Source organism: Cricetulus griseus (assembly GCF_003668045.3).
Source record: "Cricetulus griseus strain 17A/GY chromosome 1 unlocalized genomic scaffold, alternate assembly CriGri-PICRH-1.0 chr1_1, whole genome shotgun sequence".
NCBI lineage: Eukaryota > Metazoa > Chordata > Mammalia > Rodentia > Cricetidae > Cricetulus > Cricetulus griseus.
This window is the reverse complement of record NW_023276807.1, coordinates 248,738,369-248,756,656: the sequence shown is the minus strand read 5'-3', so window position 1 is coordinate 248,756,656 and position 18,288 is coordinate 248,738,369. Positions and strand designations below refer to the sequence as shown.

The window sequence follows — 18,288 nt, the reverse complement described above, 5'->3', positions numbered from 1 at the left end:
TTCTTGTATCTTCTTTATTTTATTTTTTTAAAGACTGGAAGTTCTTGTCATAAAGGTCTTTCACATGTTTGGTTAGAGTTACTCCCAGGATATTTCATGTTGTTTGTGGCTATTGTAAAGGGTGATGCTTCTCTTATTTCTTTCTCAGCCCATTTATCATCTGTATATAGTAGGGCTACTGAATTTTTAATTAGTCATGTGTCCTGCCTGCTACTTTGCTGAATATCCCAGCACTTCCTATAATACTCTTTTAATCCTAGCACTTGGGCAGTGGAGACAGGACTGATATGACTACATGGAGAAAGCAATATAAGGAGGAGGAGACAGGAACTCAGAGCATTTTGCCTCTGAGCATTCATGGAGATAGGATCAGCCATTTCTTATGAAGTAGAGGTAAAATCTAGTAGCTGGATGCTTTGCATTTATGATCTTCAGCTTGAATCAATATCAGCCTCTGGGTCTTTTATTGTTATTGTTACACACCTGCTTGAAAGGAAAATATATAATGGAAGTATATTCCCTAATGTCTTTAGGCAATTGGAAGCCTGTGTTGTCTCCCACTATGCTAACAACTGTTCTTTTCACAAGCTGACATAAAATAATAAAATATCTTATATTCAAAGAAGAAAAGGAGAAGCAAATTTCATTTGAAGGCAAAAGAAATTTTATTGCATGTTTTCTTCCCGATAAGGAGGGGAGAGAGAAAGCTGTAGCCTCTTATTATTCAATTGGAATAATTAATGATTTTTATAGTATTAAAATATGTCCTTATAAGAATATGTTTTATTATTTCCATGTTGAGACTATACAAATATGAATTCACAAAAACATTGATCTACTTTTAGAAATTGAATACCAGCAGTTTCTATTCCAATAAAGGATGTAGTTTTTCACCATAATTTCTTTGCTGTTCTGTATGTCGTGTTTGACTTCATTTCTGGTTCCTATGTCCTGTGCTTCCTTCAATAATAGTCTAGGCTCAATGCAGGTGAGCCTCCCTGATATTTAAAGAGGAAGCATTTGAGCACATGAATTTTGCATTCAGAATTGCCTTTTCCAGCTTGAGATTCCTAATCCCAATACCTTTAAGCATTAAAATATTTATTTAGAAAATCATAACAATTCTATTAAAGGTATGTCATCTCGTTTCCTCATAGAAAACTATATCTGATACAAAAAGTACATATTATTGAAATATTTAAACATGGACATATAATTCTAAACATTAACACATGTTCTTTTTGTTTAAAATTATAAATTTATATATAAAATATATATTGTATATAAAATATGTTAAATTTAAAATTATATATCTGTAGGCAAGTAATCATTTCGAATAATCAATACACTCAAAATGAGGAGTGATTTTTATTTTTGCCAGAATTTGATTATACATATATTGTCCCATAATTTTACTAGTAACCTGTATTATTTTGCAAATAAAGCAATTTAGTATTATTTGATGTGTAAAAATATTTAAATATGAAATCAGAATAAGAATGTCAAGTCACATGAGGGCTGACAGATGTATTAAAAATGGATATAGAGCTACATTTTAGTAGGTATTTTGATATCATAACCATTTAGCAAAATAATGCTAGCATATTCTCCCTTAGGAGACTTGTTGAACAGATTTTCAGTATAAGATATGAGTTATGTCCTCAGAAGTAGACCTTAAATCCACTCAAAATCTGAACGGTTTCCTGCAATGTCCATAAGACTATTTCAGCAATGGTCATGTCAGGCAAAGCTGAGCAGTACAGAAACATCACAGTTCATAACTGGAAAAAGACAGTGATTAACTTCTCCACTGTAGCATAGATAGCACTTTCTAGCACCATGAAACCTATACAGTAGGGAAACCACTTCAATGTTGTTTCTAATTTGCCTCCTATATATTCTCTTACAAACTTGTTTGCTGTCTTTAGCAGCAGAACTTTGCCATCAGGTTCTAGTGCTTGTACAACTTAAGAATAATTGAAGGTTTTATTATCTAATAAACAACATTATATCACACAAATCTTCCTTATTTAAAATATTTTATAAAATACAAGAAAGATGATTGGTACTGTGATGCATATCTTCAAGACTATGGATATTACCTATATTGTAGACTCTAAAATAATTTCCTTTGGCGTCTTTGGTTCAATTTAGTAGCAGTTTAAGAAACAAATTTCCAGGTTTTCCATGATTCTGGTCCATGCTAACTAATGGGACACAAGTGCCACCCAGAAAATATCATTAAGGTGGTCCAAATCAAACATATAAATGGACTTAAAATTGTAATATTTTTGGAATTAATCTGCACACTTATTAAGTTTTATCTCCATATATGAGGACATATGTGACAATATACAAAAATTTAATGCATCTTATAGCTTATGTAAGAAGTTTTCCAGCCTGTCTTCCAGTCAACAATTATAAATGCAGTAAAAAATAATTACCCCTAACTTTTCTACATCTTCCTACTCTGAATTATGGTTTGTCTTTTCCAAGAAATAATGATGTAAAGATATTAATGATCACAAATTAATTACCTGGGTACATTATTAAGTGTAAAATAGGTTAGAGTGTGTTTGGTTGTGATTCAGACCAGTGAAGCCAGAACAGTCTGTATGCATGTTAGAGTGTGAGCATACCATTTTCCTTGTTACTATAGGTACTGAATCTGTCAGTAAAACTTCTTACTATTCTTACGGTGGTAGCACACATCTTTAATCCCAGGACTTGGGAGGCAGAGGCAGGCATATCTCCGTGAGTTCAAGGCCAGCCTGGTAAACAGAGCAAGTGCCAGAATAGGCTCCAAAGCCACAGAGAAACCCGTTTTCGAAAAACCAAAATGATAGAATAGTGGCAATGTTATGAGGGGCTTTTGACAGCTAAACATTTTAATAAATGCTTAGAAAATATGTTCAATAAATGACTTTTTCATTTTTTGTTTTTCCGAAGTCATAATTCCTTCATCTTTTGAATTCTTATTAGTAGAAATTGGCTGTACTGAGAATAACTTTTATGACATCAATAGATATGTAAAATGTACATTAATCATATCTGCTCCTTCTCTTTACTAGTTTTCATAAGTCTGGTTAAGACCAGCACAATTTCCTTATTGTATCAAGTAATTGCTTCATCTGTAATTAGAAGTTTAAATCCATTTTCATAAAAATTGTAGTTATACATTCAGATTCTCAAATTAATATAAACATACCCTCAATTATCTTCTTCCAAATACGCTGTGTTTCCTCAAATGCCTTTACACCATCCAATTATATTTGTCAGTGGACAGAATTTTGTTTGATCTGCTTTGCTTTTCCTTGGCTGTATCAAGGTCCTGCAAACTGTACACATCATTAGTTTTTGTTTGTGTAAGGCTTCAGATGCAACATGCACATATTTGTGACAGAACACCTCATCCCATCTCTGCAAGGTCCTCATCCCCTTCTTAAGCAAAAACATTTCTTAGATATTTTAATTATATCATTCTCTTAGTTATAATCAAAAATGGTGGCCAACTCCTAGTATACCTATTTATTTGTATCTCAGAAATTAGGTTTCTTTGTTTGCTTATCAGCATAACTCAAACTGTCTTTTATACCACTGTTTACATTTTAGTAACTCAGAAACTTTAATTTAACATGGAAATATTTGTCTGTAAAGTTCTATTTTCACCAATAAAAACTGTCATTAAAATTCTGTGTCAGCTACTAAAAGTACTTAAATGCATCTAATTATTCTACAATTTTATGAAGTAATCATTTTATACACATGTTGAATTAGTTTGTAAACTGTTGTTCTTTTCTTTAAATGCAACTCTTTTTAATGTGCTAAAAGAATGTAATGGTGAATCTTTATAATTTTGACAGAATTGAAGTCATCAAGAAAACACCTCCTAGAATATTTTTTTGTATATATTTCTAGAGAGGATTATCTTAGGGAGGAAGACAGTAGTTAGTGGGTTCCACACTATTCCCAGGACAGGAGTCCTAGACAGAATCAAAAGGTTAAATTAAAATGGAAAGCATGAGTTGATCTGATGTATTCATCTCTCCCTGCTTCCAAACTATGGATGCAATGTGTCAGTCACCCCACGTTACAATGGCCAAATCTTAAACAGTTCTTACCACCATGTATTCCCCACCATGGTAGACTACACTCTAAAACTTTAAGAGCAAATAAATCCTTCCTTAAGTAGTTTTTGTCTATTAACAAATATTGAAATTTGACTAAAAGAAGTAGGAATGATGCTGAGATTAAGTCAATTATGCTGCTCATAGGGTTGAGGGACTGTGCTGAAATTAAGACAACCATGATGTCTGTAGGGTTTAGGAACAGTGCTGAGATTAACTCAAACATGTTGTTTTGAACAGCTTAAGAATAGTTCTTTCATTAAGTCAACCATGTTTTCTGGGCCTTTGCTAATTCTTTCATAAAGAATGTTGAAGTGTAGGCTAGAAAAGTTCTAGAATGCTATAAATAGTATTTGGCCATTATCATGGTCACTGGATAGAACCGAAAATCAAGAGAAACAGAAAGACTAGCATTTGAATTGGAAGTTCTTTTTACTATTATTTTAATTTAGAAACAATCTTATTTTATGTATCAATCCCAGGTCCCTCTCCCTCCCATCCTTCCATGGCCCCCACAATCCCCCATCGCAGCCCCTTCCCCCATCTACTCTGTAGATGGGTGAGGCCTTCCATGGTGGATCATCAAAGTCTGTCACATTTTGGGGAGGGCATAGGCCCTACTCCATGTGTTTGGGCTGAGAGAGTATCCCTCTATGGGGAATAGGCTCCCAAAGTCCACTAGAGATAAATACTGTTCCTCTACCAGAGGCTCCATAGACAGCCCAAGCCTCCTAACTTACATCCATAACTTACATCCATATTCAGAAGGCTTACTTTGATTCAGTGATGGTTTTCCAGCTTTATGACTGGGATCTCTGTGCTCTCACTTTGTCAAGTCAGCTGTTTTTGTGGGTTTCTCCAGCAGGGTCTTGACCTCTTTGCTCCTCCCTCCTCCCTCTGTACATCTGAGTTCAGCTCAGTGCTTAGCTGTGGGTGTCTTCTTTGACTTCCATCAGTTACTGGATGAAGGCTCTAGTATGGCATTTAAGGTAGTCACTAATCTCATTATAGAAAGAGAGCAATTAAGGTAGCCTCTTCACTTTTGCTTGGATTCTTAGTTGTGGTCATTCTTTTTTTTTTTTTTTTTTTTTTGGTTTTTCGAGACAGGGTTTCTCTGTGGCTTTGGAGGCTGTCTTGGATCTAGCTCTTGTAGATCAAGCTGGTCTTGATCTCACAGAGATCTGCCGGCCTCTGCCTCCCGAGTGCTGGGATTAAAGGCGTGCGTCACCAACGCCAGACTAGTTGTGGTCATTCTTGTGGATCCCTAGTGCCAGATTTCTCTTTAAACCTACTTGGGTGGGAGGGAGCAGAAATGTTCAGACTGCATATTATTCTGACTATGGTATGTTCATTGATTCTTATCCAGGTGTTCACTGTGACAAGAGTAGTAACCGAGACAGAAAGAGAAGAAATATACCTAATTTGTCTCAGGAGCGAGTTCAAAGTTATAGACAAGAGGGTTGCAAAGAAGATATCAGTAATTCATTAAATATTAGCACAAATAATGTGAATCTAAAATATTCAATGAAATAATGGAAAATGTGTGTGAAAGAAGAGTCCTCACCCAACAAAGACTCCAATTTGTAAACCTACGACCTCACTTGACACAAGTAAGTCTATCCTGGAAATGCAACAGAAGGCATTCTGTTCAAAACGAAATCCCCTAGGTTCAGATACTAAGGTGCACAGAGGACACTACAGAACTGACAGAATGAGACAGAGTTCATCTCCAGCTGGCAGTATACAGTGCACCATTTAAGAGAATGATTTTCAAGTTTGTGAAATGTAAAATTTTTAAAATCACGAAGACTTCTATCAAGGTTCTAGGAATTTACAGAGGACACATAATGCATTCCAAGGTCTGATATCTTTCAGGGACCCAAAGAAATCATTTAATGAAGTACTGTGAAGTTGCAAAATAAATTACAGAGAAGTTTCTACAATGCAGGTGATGTCCGGATTAGAGACGATTGTCATGTAGGAATAGTATGCACGTGTTTTCTAATAAAAACTATTTTATTAGAAAATAGTTTTCCTTCAGGGATATATTAAATCTGGACTCACTTTTTCAGTATTCTTTTGCATTTATTAAAGGAAATATAATTAATACAAATAAATTATATTAAAATGTAGGACCTTGATGTATTGAACTGCATCTTCTAGAATGTAATACACTTGTAGTTTAAAAAATATATTACAAGTAGACAGCAGTTGTATGGCTTCATCTGTTTGGGGGTTCCCTGGCAGTGGGAGCAGGATCTGGCCCTGAATCATGCTTATTATAGAGCATTCTCTCAGGTGGGATACCTTTCTCAAACTTGATACAGGGGGTAAGGCCTTGATCCTGCCTCAACTTAACAAGCCTGGCTTTGTTGACTCTCTATGAGAGGCCTTACTTTTCTGAAGGTGTGAATGGGGGATGGGTTGGCAGGAAGTGCTAGGGGAGCAGGAGGAAGGCAGTTGGTAAGAAAAGAAAAATAAATAAATGTAAATGTATTACTGCAGATGGGAAAGTGTAGGATGGCGAGCTGCTGGTGTAGAAGAGCTGTATGTTGCAAGTGACAGACCTGAAGAGGTGAGACTGCACAACTCGTTGGAGTCCAGAGGAGCAGCAGATGCTAGGCTTTGAGTTAGAGGACTCAACGTTTACCCCATTGACTTGGTTTTGCTTTGATCTGAATGCTTTTTGAGGTGCCCTCATTCTTCACCTTTGGAGGAATATCACTCTGTGCTATCATGTGCTACATACATTGTTTTTATTTTATAGGATGGAACTGTTACAAAACTTATGACTTTTGAAAGATATCCTAGACTGTAAAAGAGATTTTAACATTTTAATATTATGTTTTTTACATTAAAAAAGTGAGATCAAAGTGTGGAAGTTTATCATTTAAAAATCATTGTGATTTTATGTCAATTGGAAAAGAAATATAGGGTGAGCATTAGCTTACTTTTGAAACTGCATTAACATATAGAATCTGGGGAAGAGAGCTTCATTGGAGTGTTATCTCTGCTGCCTAACCTGTGGCAGTATGTGGGTAGAGGAGTAGTCCTAAGTTACTTCTTGTAGAGAGATGCTGGCAGTGTGATTGGAACCATTTTCTAATCAGCAGTAGTCCTGAACTTTATAAGAGTGGAGAAACGGAGCTAAGAACATGTGCGCATGCATGCATTCAAGTAGCTATGCTCCTGACTATAGATGGAACATCAATAGCTGCTGAAGTTCCTGCCTTGACTTTCCCACAATAACGAAAGGTAACCTAGAAGTGCTGGCTGAAACAAACCGTCTTCCCTAAGTTGCATCTGTCAGGTTCTTTCATCTCAATGACAGGAATAAAACTATAACGGCATGTTACAGTGTTCAAAATTAACAGTATGAGAAATTGGTGCCATTAATTGTTTCTCTTCCTCTTTTTTTCTAATAGAATGAAAAATTACAATGGATTCTTCATGATCTAATAAGGCAAAGAAAATATTGGGGAATATCTTTTTCATTTCAAGATGATGTCAATTTACTTGAATTTACTGTATTGCTAATGTAGAGTAAAAATATATGAAGAAAAGACATTACCTATATAAGCCAACTTCTTTTCTGTATCAGCATGTAGATTTGGATATAATGTTACTCATCTAATAATAAGGCTCATTGGGTAAAGCAGCTGTTGTTGAGTCTGATGTTTTGAGTTCTATCCCCAAAAGCTAAATAGGGAGAAATGAGAACCAACTTCTACAAGTTGTCATCTGAATTTCACATTGTATTTTGGCAGGTATGCACACACACACACAAGGAAATAAAATATAGTTTCATTTTCCTTTAGTTTCCATTTCCTTTCCTTTACATTTTCTTTTTCTTTAGATTTCACCTTACTGGTAATGAACATTTCTGATAATCACTGTATCACAAACTAGCTATAATCTAGAATCAATCTAGAGATCAGTATTATTTCTGTTCCTTATTATCATATCTATACTACACAAAACACTCTGAACAAATAAAATACATTACTGAAACTAGTGAGCATGGTAATCCAGGAATTTTAATACATTTATATAACTGATACAACAGAATTTATATCCAAAATTTGTAAGACCTATTATATTGATTTCTACTTTTAAAATACCATTTAACTTTTCAATGTGAATGATCTCCTTCAAAAGAAATCTAAACAATATCTAAGAAATGGACATTTGTAATTCTAATCACTTCCCTTTAATGTGATATATGAAGCATAAATGAAAAGAAGACTATTGTACTACCATGAGTAACCTTGAACTATCATTCTTAATAATGAATTATTCTTAGAGTAATGATAAGATCAAAATAATACAGTGTCCTTTGCAATGATACATATGATCAGGCTAATTATACTATATTTGTTCTAATTAGAAAATAAATTATACTATGACAGGAATTAAAATATTAAAGAACAAAAGAACATTAAAGTCTTGCTAGAAAAAAATGCCCTCAGAGGAAGGAATGAATTATTAGATTATGATATTTTGACAACATTTGCCTGCATTCAATTTTATCTGATTTATGATGATCACCAAACAGACCTGTACTACTTAATAAAGCCAATTAAGAATATAAGTATGGTTTGAATAAGTGTCTGAAAGAAAGATGCAACATTTCAGAAAATGGTCAATTTAAAAGTAACTCAAGTAAATTCCTTTACTTTATTTGCCACTTCACAGGATCAGAAGTGGCCAAATATATAATTAGTGATTAAAAGGACAACTGCCCACTTAAACATGAAGAATAAGGAAGTAAGTATCAAGTTTGTTAAAACATGCTCTGAATTGAACTGGGTATGAAAATGAACTTATGCAGGCTACACGTCTACCCTGAACTAATTACCAATGTCATTTCCATAATTATGCACCATATTCATTTCATAGAGTAACACTCAAGATGGAAATAGCATAATTTAGCATCTCGCTTCAATAAACTGTAGAGTTGAAAATATGCATGAATAATTTTAGGGTATATGACTTCTTGGATGAGTAGTGTGACAAATTATCTGGGAAGTAAACATTAGTAATAGGAAATCAGTTATTTTAAACAACCTTGAACTCATGATTTTACCTAAGCCTTTATTTAAACTCAAACCACATAAATATGATGAATAAAAATACTTCTATTTTTAAATCTGTGATTATATAGATAAAGCATTGGTTTAATTTTACCCTATAAAGGAGATATGGATTTAATGTAAACATTATTGACTTATTTCAGGAAGAATGATGCTTGTTGATAGAGCAAATCTTTTAGAAAAATGTTTTAGGTATTAAAAGTGAATTCACATGAAGTAGAAAAAGGTATTTTATTGAACATAGATTTTTTTCTCACATTACATATCCTGATTATGGTTTCCTTAACTTTTATATTCCTTTTTGTGACTCTCATTAGAACACAGGCAGAATTCTAGGGAAAATAACACAATAAAATATAATAATAATATAATAAAATACTAACACATGAGGACTGGACAAAACAAAATAACAGAATATAAACAGCTCAAACTAATTAGCAAGATTCAGAGACCCATTAATTTGCATACAAAAGGAGTCTATAAAAACACTAAACTGGAAGACATAATAGGGGGTACAGTACACACCCATGAAGACCTAGAGTGTCCTGCCTTAGTCTCTGTAACTTCACAAGAGGTTTGATCATGCTGACTTAGAGAGCCTTGTTTTCTTGATGTCTTCTATCCCCTATTCCTCTTATATTCTTCATTTCTCCTATTCCTTAGGGTTCCTTGATCCCAGAGGAAAGGCCTTTGATGGAGATATCCCACTGAGGGTTGAGTTTTCCAAAGTTCTCACTCTGCATATTCTCTAGCTGTGGGTCTACGCATTTGTTTTCATATGTTGCAGGAAAAAGCTTCTCTAATGATGGCTCAGAAATGCACTGAAATCTCAGTATACCAGAATGTCCTATGGCATCAACCTTAAGTCAAATAAGAAGTTGGTTGTTTGTTTCTACTAGCTTTGTGCCACCTAGCATAACTTGCACAGGGGGTGCCACTGAAAATCAAAAGTTTTGTCTACGTCTTGGTGTTTACATTTTATTTTTAGTAGTTTACAGAGTATCTTCCTTTACCAAAGATGATAGAATGTAAAGGTGAAGTCTTTACCTATCCATCAGCTTAATTTTCAACAAATAATGAATTGTATATTTGTTGCCTTCACAAATGGAACCATGGCATCACTTTGTTGAGAGCCACTAATAGTCAGAAATGAACTGGCTTGTTTGGAATCTCAAGAGGTCACTTTGGCCAATAACTCAGGTAGATGTAATCCAATCCTTGTACAATCAACTTCAATCAGTGAAAGAGATGGCCAGTTGTGGCTCCCTCTCCCCTTTATTTGGGTATTTCAGATGGAATATATATATATATATATATATATATATATATATATATATGTATTAGGAAGCTTCTACTGTGTTGTTTCCATAATATCACTCAAATGGCCCTGTTAGTTGTCTCAACCCTTATTTTCTCCTTTATCTCCATTTTGTCTTCTGTTCCCCACTTGACCCTTCCATTTCCACCCCACAATCCATTTATAACTATTTACTATATTTCCCATTCCTAACAAGATCTGCCCTGTCCCTCAAGTCCCTTAATCTATACCTAACAAATATGGTTCTGGAAAATGTAGCATGATTATCATTGACTTAAGAGCTAGTACCCACATATCAGAGAATATATACAATATTTGTCTTTCTGGATATAGGATTCCTCACACTTTTTTCTTGGTTCCAACTACTAATCTGTAAATTTCATGATTTCGTTTTTGTTTAAACATTGGAATAATGTACCATAATTTCTTTATCCATTTTTCTATTAAGGGATACATAGGCTATTTTTAATTTCAAGTTATTATGAGTACAACAGCAAGGAACATGTTTGAGTCAGTATCTCTATTTTAGAACGAAGTGTCTTTTAGGTGTATGCCCAAAAGTGGTGTGGCTTGTTCTTGAGGTAGATAAATTCCCATCTTCCTGAGAACTGCTACACTTATTTTCCTAGTGACCAAAGTTTGCCCTCAAACCAACAATGGACAAGTGTGCTTCTTTTTCCACATTCTCCCCGTCATGATCTCTCACTTGTTTTAGTAATCTTAGTCACATTGATTGGCATGAGAAAAAAAAATCAAAATAGTTTTGACTTGCATTTCCCCCAATGACAAAGAATGTTGAACATTTAAGTGTTTCTCAGCCATTTGAGAAACCAGTTCACTTTTGAGAGCTCTCCTTTTAGATCACATTTTTATTCAGTTATTTGATTCCATGATTCTTAGGTTTTTTTTATGACTTTCTGTATTTTAGATGATAACCATCTGTCAGATATATTGTTGCTAAAAACCTTTTCCTATTCTGAAGGTTGGCACATTTTTAAACATTTTAAACTCATGTTATTTCAACTTTTAATAATACTTTTGTCATGTTTTGTTGGTATCTCTTTGAAGCCTGTTATTTTGTAATGAGAGAAAGAAAGGGAGTGGCTGAAGATATGAGGGGTGATGGGGAAGTACTAGGAGGAGTACTTTGGCCTACAGAAACTTTTCAATTCATTAAGGTTCCATTTGTTAATTGTTGATCTTACAGCCTCCACTATCAGTGTACTGTTCAAAATGTCATTTCCTGTGAATATGTTCCAGGCTATTACTCAGTTTCTGTCCTACCATGTTCAGTACATCTGTTTTATGTTATGGTCTTTGATCCTCTTGGATTTGTGTTTTGTTCAGGGTGATGAATACGGATCCACTTGCATCTTCTACATGCAGCCATCCAGTTTGCCATGTGTCATTTGTTGAAGATGGGTTTTTTGTATCTATTTATGGCTTGTTTATAAAAAAAATTAGGTGTCTGTAAGTAAGGATTTATATCTGGGTCTTCAGTTGAAGGCCAATGATCTATTTATCAGTTTTTGAAACAAAACCCATCCTGTTTCTTATTTCTATACATATATACTATAAACTGAAGCCATGTTTTGTGACATCTGCAACAATGCCTTTATTATTCAGTATAGTTTCAGCAACATTTTTCTATTGTTAGTTTTTTCATGTGAAGGAAAATCAGAAATACTACCACCAGTTAAATAGCTATGACATTTAATAATTTTACTTAATGGTATAACTACTAAATGCTGACCATCAGTCCAGAGCAAGTCACACTCTTTGGAGTGGTAGAGAGAGTAACATCAACTATACTGAATAGGGAAAAAATAAGAAATCTCACAATTGAATAAATGAGAAGTGAACATAAAGAGAGTAGGGTTGGGTATAAATGTTATCAAGATGAATTGTTTGAAACCTTTTAAGATATCATTTCTTTCACTTAAATTATTTTCTCATACATTATGTCTTGCCTACACTTTCTCGTCTCTCTACTCCTCCTAGTACTTCCCCACCACCCCTCATATCTGCAGCCACTCCCGTTCTTTCTCTCATTACAAAATAACAGGCTTCAAAGAGATACCAACAAAACATGACAAAAGTATTATTAAAAGTTGAAATAACATGAGTTTAAAATGTGGCAAAAATCAATGGGAAAGTAACCTTGTGAATTTATAAGGAAACAAATATATAAAACCCCTTTTCCCATGACTTTAGCTATTGTGACATCTCCAGTGTTAAGCTCTCAAGAAATGGAATCTGCTAAATCAGTTAAAGTCTTTATCTTAACTAAGACTAACATCCTGAGATGTTAGTAATACAGGCACTGTGTGCTTCAGCAGTCCACTCAATTCTTTAATTCCATGTAGAGGGGATTGTTTGATTTTAAGGAGCATTGGAATTCTGAAATGGAATCCTACCCAAGAGAAGAAAGACCTGTTTCATTCATTTTGAATAACTTTTCTTGTCAAATACACATGAATAATATACATGCGATTCTAATGTGTAAAATAATTTCATATCTCATTTTAACTAAGTTAAACTTTGTGAATTAACCAAGACAATATCAATAAAAGTATTGGATCCATGGATACATAAATTATGGTGACATCACTCCCTGTGTAGGTAGGAGAAGAGCATTCTTCATCACACAAATTATTTCACCAACTCTATAGAATTTTAAAGTACATTATAAAAGAAGTAAGATTTGGAATATTAGGAAATTTGGAATATGCAAGATAAAGAAAACCAAGAATGATAAGGAAAGCAGAGTCCTGATTTTTTTCTACAATTTTGATTTTTACTATGAAAAATTTAGAAAATACCAAATTATCAAAACAAGTTCAAACAATTATATTATGTGCTATGTACAGAGAGTGTGTGAGAGAGAGAGAGAGAGAGAGAGAGAGAGAGAGAGAGAGAGAGACAGAAAGACAGACAGACAGACACAGACAAAGACACAGACACAGGCACAGAGACACAAGCACACAGAGAGAGGAGGGAGGAGAAGTCAAGACTGCAAAATCAAGGAACTAGTTATATCACATGCACTGTAAAAATCAGAGAAAATAAAAAATACATGTTCTATCTTACTTGTTTTTCTTGTGTTTCTCTTGGTTTCTCCATTCTCATAGGATTCAAGACCTGACTTTACTCTCTCCCCACCCACTTAGGGAATATTGCTATTCATGCTATTCTGAGTATTCCAAAATCAATAAACTCAATTAAGACAATCACCCATAGAAGCAACAAGAGGAAATTTCAGGTAGACAATCCTTCAACATTAATTTAATCCCAGAACATTCTAGCTTGTATGAAGATAATTATTAAAGTTAGAAATCACATCAAACACCTTTCTTATCATTTTAATATATGTCTAATCCTACTATTCTGCTAAAGAACATGTCAATAATATGTCCTTATGATATATTGCTATACCTATAGATCCGTGCATCACTCAAAACTCATCAGTGAAATTTCTTTCTGTAGACAGGAAATCACACAGAAACACATATCTGGGTAGATAATGTGTAGAGAATGAGGAACTTTGAAATAGTCAATCATAAATGGGATGTTTTTACACAAACCCTCCACTCAAGGACCAGGGATCGATGTAGAAAAGATTCAAAAAGATTTAAGAGCCAGAATTTGTGTATGACTCTAAGGAAACATCATCCAAATACAATAAGACTGATAGACATGAATTCTCAGAGACAAGGCAGTATGCACAAGACCTGCACAGGTTCAGACTATACAAAATTCTACCATTGAATAAGGAAAGTAGACACAAATTCCCATCACTCACCAAGGAAATATTGGTAGTTGATACTGATGGTAAGGAGGGAGGTAGTTTTTTTTTTTCCTATGTACTATTACTGAACATATCAACCACAATCCAAGGTAGGCTCCATAACCAATCATAGCCAACACAAAAAAGGAATCCATCTTTTCTTTTGTTTTTATTAGCTTTGTTTGCTTGTTTGTCTTTGACTTTCATCTTTATTTTTTGTTTCTTTTTGGACAGAGGAAGAGAGAAAGACAGAAGGAAGGAAAGAAGAAAGGAAGAGAAGTAAGAGAAGGGAAAGCAAAGTTGGGTGATTAGGCATATAGGTAGGATCTAGGAGGAATTTTTGGAGGGAAAACTTATGTAGCTAAGATGCATTAAGATATAGTACCAATTATTAACCCATAGTTGTGTTATTAGTTTAAACCATAACTAATCAAACTTGACTTTGCCCACCTTGCTTTAGTTTTCTTTCATATAATACATCCTATCCACAATTTCTCTCCCTCCTGTCCTCTCATTCCCTCCAACTTACTATCTGTCCCTGATCCTCTCTTCCTCTGTTTCCCTTCAGAAAATAGGATGCCTCCCAGAGATGCTTACCAAAATCGCACTATAAGATAAAATAAGGCTACACCTAGCCATGTTTCTAGGAAACTGTATCTTAAATATTTTTTACTTTGGTGGATGTAAATCCCACTCACAATGTATAGCAGAGTTTAAGATACAGTGAATAAAATACTTGGCAATTTAATGACGGAACATTGCTAAGAAATCTTTGCAAAAAAGATAAAGATATTTTTATATTTTTTTCAAAACTGGAATGTTCAGAAAGGGAAGGTCCTGAACCTCATAGTATAAACAACTTACAGAACTCAGGAAGTATCTGAAACTGACCAAATACACCAGATGCCTTAAGCATAGGTAAGCATTAATGATACTGAGAGATGGTCAGATAAGACACAATGCTTAGTTGAAACTCCGAGTAACTGTAATCTAGAAGAAACAGAGACTAGCCAAGTGATCAAGAAAAAGTAGAGGCTGGTGGTACTACCTGGAATAGACTCAGATATTTGAGCCATGTAAAAGAGGTGGTCTCCAATAAGATCATCTGTCTGTAAAATGTGCAGTGTGCAGGTTTCCAGCTTTTGTATGCTATCACCCATGCAGTACTGAGCTTTTGTGATGAATCTTTCTTTGAGCTATTTCTGCTCCTGTAAGTATCTCCTCATCCTTATTCATATAAGAAACCCCAATATAATTCCTTGGTTCACCAAGTTGGACATTGGAGTTATTCTTATTTTGGTCTATCGTAGGTAATCCAATCTTGGATTAGTAGACATTTTCTCATGTCTCCCCAGAAGTAGTGCCATACAAGTCATGGAAAATATTTTTAAATTAGTTAAATATAAGTAATCAGTAAATATGAATGATGTATTACATAACATACTTAATTATATTTTCAGTGTAAAATGTTTCTAATGTTTGTATTTTTACAAGCATTTGTATATATCAACAGCTATTTTATTTATTACCTTACTCAGGTTAATATGTGTGATTATGCTGAATATTACTTGTTCTATAATATATGTTGAAAAGTATTCACCTTATTTGTATGTATTTCTAATATAAAATATTTTTCTTCTCATTTAAAGGTAAGCAAGAATAAAAATTATTTTTATTTATTATTGTTTCTTTGAGAGAATCCTGAAGCTGGCCCTGATCTCATTCAGTCTAAGCTACCCTTGAACTCAAAATCTTCTTACAAATGTCTCTAGATATTTTGGATTAAATTTGTGTGATACTACTCCCAACACCAAAAATGACTTTAATTGATGGAGTGGTACTTCAGTGGTAGGGATTTTGCCAACATGTAAAAATCCCAAAGTTTGATATTTAGCACTATAAAGTAAGTAGAAATAAATATATTTGTGTCTAATAAAGTTATTTTAATGCTGTTACCATAGCCATATTCTAATGGTTTCTTATAGCATAGTAATCATAATAACCTTAAAAAACTCATCAATGCTATATATATATAGCATTGATACTTTCAAGAATAATTCATATAATCTGTTAATTAGCAACATTTTGCAACTACAATGTATTACATGCTTTATTATACCTACAATTTATAACATCTGTTTTAGGGCTATTATTGCCAGTGTTGGAGATATATTAATAGACAGTAAGAAATAAAATGTATTAAACTTCCTAAATAAATTATGTGCTAAATTCTTGTACAAGAACTCTTGAAGGTGTACTCCATTCCAAAGAAAGTATATAAAGACAACTACTTTTGCAACATAGGTGTGTAAATCAACTCAGTTATTTGTTAAGAAAGAAAAATAACTTTATCCTCTAAAATCTTACACTTTTTCTTGTTTTATTTGTATAGAGTAATGTGATTACTGCATTTATTTTATTTTGCTTCAATTTTCATATAACCACAAAAATATCATTAGTTCAATATAAATGAAAAATCATCTTGTAGTCTGGGAGGAGACTATACAAAACACCATAAAATGGATAGCTGATTAGAAAAGAAAAACAAAACCCACTGCTTTGCTTCACACAGTTTTAGGAGTACAAGTGCAAATATTAGCAGATTTGGAGACAGGTGGGTACCTCATTTCTTCCTTATAGACACTGCCTCTGGCTCTATCTCTACATGGGGAAGGGGCAAGCATTTTCTCTAAAGCCACTCAAATAAAGTCATTCCTACTCCAGAGAGCTCAGTTCTCAGGAAGTAGTCATTTATCAAAGCCTCTTGCTCTCAATGTAGTATTTTTGGAATAAGAATATCTGCCTAGAAATTTTATGGAAATTAAGAAAACAACAGAGGAAGTTTCATAGTGAGTACTTCCCTGCTCAAGTGGCATAATAGTCCATTATAATAGATTGCACATGACATGTATGTAATGAATATAAAAAAACACATGTATCAGTTAAATTCTGTACAAAGATATGCACAATTTTTCTCTTTTCAAATCATATTAAAAACTTCTGTAACATCTTCAACTGGACTAATGTTGAGTGATAATATTTGCAATGTTTATCTTATCATTGATATTTTCTAATAGTTAAAAAATTTAAATTATTATGTATTAGTAGGAGTTAAAACAACAACAAAATACTACGTGATTAACTTAAACAACAGGAACCAGTGCTGCTTTTCCGTTTTTCTTCGGCTGTATAAAAATGCTATTTGAATTTTAAACTATAAAAGTTAAAATGCATCTTTCTTGTTCAAACCTACTACCCAGATAGTATTAATTCAATACTTTCAAAATTCTAAGTTATTATATGTCTCAAACTTCATTTCATCTTATTATTATCCTCAAGAACATCTACGCAAAAATCATCCATTTTGGGAGGAAGAGCCAGACAATTTTATAAGAAAACTGGATTATGTGGAAGGAGATGACAAATACTTAGCTGGTTATCTGTTATCTGTTGATCCAGGGTTAAGGAGAATATTAAACTGAATCAGAGGCTACAATCTGAGTCACGAAGGCAATGAGATAACTGGCTTTCTTCAAGAGAAAATTCCTTTATCTATAATTACTTACTACATTTAACTTTCCTAAAGTTTTCCAGCATGAGTCTCTTAATTTTATAAATGACTACATTTTACCTGACTTCAATTTGTTAGAGCTCCCTCTGATAATTCCTTTGAAACAGTTCTTGTCTTTTCTCTTCGGACTCTACACTTCTTCGAAAGTTTTCCTGAGAACTACCATAGTAAATTTACTACCATAGTAAAGCATGTTCACCACCTTATCTAGACTCAGTTATCATGGATGAGAAGACAGAAAAATGTAAAAGCCAAAAGATAGTGTGAAGACTGCAAAATGCTATCTTTTGTTCATGATACTGTCACAAGGAAAGCTGTGAACTGATTCCCTGCACTATGCATGCACAAGATTCAACATGTCAATAGTCACAGATGGGGAAGGGGGTCATAGG

At 33.7% G+C, this 18,288-nt stretch overlaps 1 long non-coding RNA gene across 1 annotated transcript; it reads left to right on the top strand.

The window, feature by feature from the left end:
• Positions 1-7,648: 7,648 nt before the first annotated feature.
• Positions 7,649-17,340, top strand: LOC118239665. The gene is made up of 2 exons (XR_004772419.1): positions 7,649-14,604; positions 15,975-17,340. It is a non-coding gene; the product is annotated as an uncharacterized LOC118239665 (long non-coding RNA).
• Positions 17,341-18,288: the final 948 nt, after the last annotated feature.